At 45.7% G+C, this 5178-nt stretch overlaps 2 non-coding genes across 2 annotated transcripts; both read right to left on the reverse strand.

Annotated features, from left to right (window-relative positions):
• Nucleotides 1-478: 478 nt before the first annotated feature.
• Nucleotides 479-633, reverse strand: LOC143263143 (5.8S ribosomal RNA). The gene has a single exon (XR_013036694.1). It is a non-coding gene; the product is annotated as a 5.8S ribosomal RNA (ribosomal RNA).
• A 1332-nt stretch (nucleotides 634-1965) lies between these two features.
• LOC143263134 (small subunit ribosomal RNA) lies at nucleotides 1966-3886 on the reverse strand. The gene has a single exon (XR_013036689.1). It is a non-coding gene; the product is annotated as a small subunit ribosomal RNA (ribosomal RNA).
• Nucleotides 3887-5178: the final 1292 nt, after the last annotated feature.

The following is a 5178-nucleotide window of genomic DNA, read 5'->3' on the forward strand; positions in this document are numbered from 1 at the left end:
AACGGTCACAATTCTACTCTATATTTTTGCGGGTTATGTGTTCTTTCGTTCAATTTCTTTCATGCGTTCGTTCGATCTCTGTACACAGTCTTCACATAGGACAGACTCGTGTAGTACGCTTTCGTGGGTTAAACCCATCTCGTTTCATTTCAGGCGACGTCGGGAGCGCGTTGAAAATGTACCAGTGAAATCTCGATAGTTCTACGGATACGAATCGTCCCGAAAAAGATTTTGTCACCGCTTCGAAGCGGTGTTTCAGACGGGCGGACGTATATAAAACATATACGACACACGACACCGCCTTCCACACTCACGCTAGTTCGAACACGATTTCCATCTCTCTCGAAGACTGTTAGACGTACGTAAAATTTCTCAATATTCATAGGACCGCGACAAACGCCGACGAAGCGCCCATCATTCGCTCGTACGTATATAGGCAACAAGTGCCATCAACGCAAGCAGTTTATAAGTACGTAAACGACCCTCAGCCAGGCGTGGTCCAGGAATTGTATCCGTGGACCGCAATGTGCGTTCGAAATGTCGATGTTCATGTGTCCTGCAGTTCACACGTTGACGCGCAATTAGCTGCGTTCTTCATCGACCCACGAGCCAAGTGATCCACCGTTCAGGGTAATTTTTCCCTTTTATTCTCTCATATATAATATAATGTGTATTTGCTATCCACCACATTTTTGTGTTATATTTCGGAACAAGCCGATACCCGAAGAGCTCCAACCAGCGCGCGAAGGAGATTCGGGAGTCGTCGTACGACGACATAATTGTCCCTTAAAGAACGAGATATTTCCGTCGAAACCATATATATATATGTACGAGCAAATCCAAAACCACTGTTTTCTTGCAAGTTCGACGGTCGGAGCGAATAGAACATTGAAAAGCCTTCTATCGAAGAAACACAGAGAGTATATCACCTCCAAAAACGACGGGGATATGGATATTCAAACTGGACAATTATCAACCCGATACTGGATTCGAAAAGTTTCTCTCTCCTTTCGTCGTTATTTACACCGGACGGACTCACGGCCGGCTCTAGCTGGGTGTCATATATATATACGTCCCACGCTCATGCTGCCACTAGCGCGCAACAGAGTAGGGTGTCAATGACAACGACACAGCATTGAAACGAGCTACACAAGCCGGTCTCTCTTGATACCAATGTAAACGAGCATTAAGTTATCTTCAGACTGCCCGATATTTTCGTCCTTTGGACTTTCCCAACGATTCCTTTTTTTCTTTTTTTTTTTACACCACAGCGAAGACTTGAGGAAGCGTGATTAGCACGCTCGCATCCCTCCCTGTCCTACTACAACTGTGTGTGTGTGTGTAAAGAAAGAAAAAAGAATACATTGGCTTTCTCTCTATCGAGAAGATGGCCTACGCAACGCAGATCAAAGGCCTAATACGTGTAATATAATACGCGTCTGGCCGTGTATAAATCACGCACGAATGATCTGGTCGGGCCCAACTCTTCTCGTACGCTTATTTTTCCGTGTTGGGGCACTATCATAAAATCACACAAACCCCAACACGTGTGTGTCTTGGAAGGAAGATGGCCTACGCAACGCAGATCAAAGGCCTAATACGTGTAGTACACACGTCTGCCGTGTAAATCACGCACGAATGATCTGGTCGGGCCCAACTCTTCTCCACCACACCACATCCCAACTTTGTACATTTTTATATATTTTTGTGCGTTGGGGCACCTTCATAATCACAAACCCCAACAACACATATATCTCTCTCTCTTTGAAAGATTTGTTGTGGCCTACGCAACGCAGATCAAAGGCCTAATACGTGTAGTACACACGTCTGGCCGTGTAAATCACGCACGAATGATCTGGCGGGCTCAACAATATCTTTTTTTTTTATATGAATTCTTATCCACAAACTAATCGAATTCATTTTCTCTCCTCCTCTCCTCTCTCTTTGAGATATATTGGAACATTGTAATGATCCTTCCGCAGGTTCACCTACGGAAACCTTGTTACGACTTTTACTTCCTCTAAATAATCAAGTTTGGTCATCTTCCCGGCATCATCGGCAATGCCGAAACATTGCCGCGCACCAGTCCGAAGACCTCACTAAATCATTCAATCGGTAGTAGCGACGGGCGGTGTGTACAAAGGGCAGGGACGTAATCAACGCGAGCTTATGACTCGCGCTTACTGGGAATTCCTCGTTCATGGGGAATAATTGCAAGCCCCAATCCCTAGCACGAAGGAGGTTCAGCGGGTTACCCGGGCCTTTCGGCCAGGGAACACACGCTGATTCCTTCAGTGTAGCGCGCGTGCGGCCCAGAACATCTAAGGGCATCACAGACCTGTTATTGCTCAATCTCGTGCGGCTAGAAGCCGCCTGTCCCTCTAAGAAGATTTGTTTGTACGTTGGTAGTAAAAACCCCACCGGCAGAAGCCGAGAGCCTTCGAGATACCATAATTACGTCTATTTAGCAGGCTAGAGTCTCGTTCGTTATCGGAATTAACCAGACAAATCGCTCCACCAACTAAGAACGGCCATGCACCACCACCCACCGAATCAAGAAAGAGCTATCAATCTGTCAATCCTTCCGGTGTCCGGGCCTGGTGAGGTTTCCCGTGTTGAGTCAAATTAAGCCGCAGGCTCCACTCCTGGTGGTGCCCTTCCGTCAATTCCTTTAAGTTTCAGCTTTGCAACCATACTTCCCCCGGAACCCAAAAGCTTTGGTTTCCCGGAAGCTGCCCGCCGAGTCATCGTAGGAACTTCGGCGGATCGCTAGCTGGCATCGTTTATGGTTAGAACTAGGGCGGTATCTGATCGCCTTCGAACCTCTAACTTTCGTTCTTGATTAATGAAAACATTTTTGGCAAATGCTTTCGCTTCTGTCCGTCTTGCGACGATCCAAGAATTTCACCTCTAACGTCGCAATACGAATGCCCCCATCTGTCCCTATTAATCATTACCTCGGGGTTCCGAAAACCAACAAAATAGAACCGAGGTCCTATTCCATTATTCCATGCACACAGTATTCAGGCGAAGGTAGCCTGCTTTGAGCACTCTAATTTGTTCAAAGTAAACGTACCGGCCCACCTCGACACTCAGTGAAGAGCACCGCGATGGGATATTAGTTGGACCGCCCCGTGAAGAGCAAAGCCCACCGGTAGGACGTACCACATAATGCCAGTTAAACACCGCGAGCGATGAACCGACACTGTGACACACAGATTCAACTACGAGCTTTTTAACCGCAACAACTTTAATATACGCTATTGGAGCTGGAATTACCGCGGCTGCTGGCACCAGACTTGCCCTCCAATGGATCCTCGTTAAAGGATTTAAAGTGTACTCATTCCGATTACGGGGCCTCGGATGAGTCCCGTATCGTTATTTTTCGTCACTACCTCCCCGTGCCGGGAGTGGGTAATTTGCGCGCCTGCTGCCTTCCTTGGATGTGGTAGCCGTTTCTCAGGCTCCCTCTCCGGAATCGAACCCTGATTCCCCGTTACCCGTTACAACCATGGTAGGCGCAGAACCTACCATCGACAGTTGATAAGGCAGACATTTGAAAGATGCGTCGCCGGTGCTATAAGACCATGCGATCAGCACAAAGTTATTCAGAGTCACCAAAGCAAACGATGGACGAGTGTAAACACCCGCCACCGATTGGTTTTGATCTAATAAAAGCGTTCCTACCATCTCTGGTCGGAACTCTGTTTTGCATGTATTAGCTCTAGAATTACCACAGTTATCCAAGTAAATTTTAGTACGATCTAAGAAACCATAACTGATTTAATGAGCCATTCGCGGTTTCACCTTAATACGGCATGTACTGAGACATGCATGGCTTAATCTTTGAGACAAGCATATGACTACTGGCAGGATCAACCAGGGAACTATACAATATGTATATATAAAATGGACAAAATTTAAATCCTTTTCCATCGTCGCCTGTTTCATATATATATGTCAGGTCGACACACCACTTTTCTCTTTCAAATATGTACAAGTTTTGCCACATTCCGCGCTTGTAACATATCTTCTTTAACGCTCAATTTCTTTCATTTTTCTACCATACAGATATTTTACCGTACGCCCAAAAACGTACGTATTATATTTTTGTTCTATCATAAAATCACATTTTTCTACGTACGCCAGCTTCGTACGTTTCTATCTTTGCCTTCATAAAATCACAAGATAATTTTATCTTCAAGAGTCTCGCTATTAACATCTTGTAAGATAAATGTACGTCCCAGCTAAAACGTACAAATACTTCAAGTTAAGTAATAATATATCATCGCTATTGACAAATTTTTAAGATCCAAGACACAGTTCTCTCTATATGTTTTAATATTTTTTATGTACTCAAATATATTCAAAGGAAAAAGTACATGGGTGATGCCATAGTCGTGGAAGCGCGTACGCTCACGCTGATCTTCTGACCGCCGGAAGCACGAAACCTCTGATCTGGGCAAAATCGGCAAGCCGAGGAAGAACGGACAGGACACATGCTGGACTGGCGAGAAAGCGTGTTCTTCCGCTCGCGCTAGGCATTTCGATTTCTGACACCTCTTGATTTAAAAAATCAGTTTTTTGATAGTTTTCTCTCTCCACTGGGCTATTCATTTTAGCCACAGTTTTCAATTGGTACGATTTGCTTCCAAATCTTACAGATGCATTTTAAAAAATTTTTCCATCGCTCGGACAGAAGAGTCGATTGCTCAGTGAGTACGAGTATACATACAAAGTGCATACGGGTAACCAACCCCGTAGGGCTTGCCACATATGGGCCATTCGGTCAAAGACACCGACCCGTGGCCACGCTGTGTGGAGAAAAGTCCGTAACGTAAACGGCACGAAACAGTCAGGACCGAAGCCCCGAAGGAGCTCTGAGACAGCTTCTCGACCGAGATCGTAGAATTGGCCCAAAACCCGCTCTGCTCCGTCCGCCTCGCACGGACCGTGTATCTCTTATAGATACCGAACGGCCGGCAAGGACGCCGGCGCCGCCGGCCGAATAGCACGCGCGCTTATGAGTGTAAACCGCCGCGGCAACAGACCGCCCGGCCGTGCTGTTGTAACATAGCGCGTGAACGAACGAAAAAAAAATTTATAGTAAACATTAAAATAAACTACATTACCGTAAACTAGACAAAAAATTACACATTTTTTCCCAATATGAAAATT

Source organism: Megalopta genalis, unplaced genomic scaffold, assembly GCF_051020955.1.
Source record: "Megalopta genalis isolate 19385.01 unplaced genomic scaffold, iyMegGena1_principal scaffold0341, whole genome shotgun sequence".
In the NCBI taxonomy this organism is placed as follows: domain Eukaryota; kingdom Metazoa; phylum Arthropoda; class Insecta; order Hymenoptera; family Halictidae; genus Megalopta; species Megalopta genalis.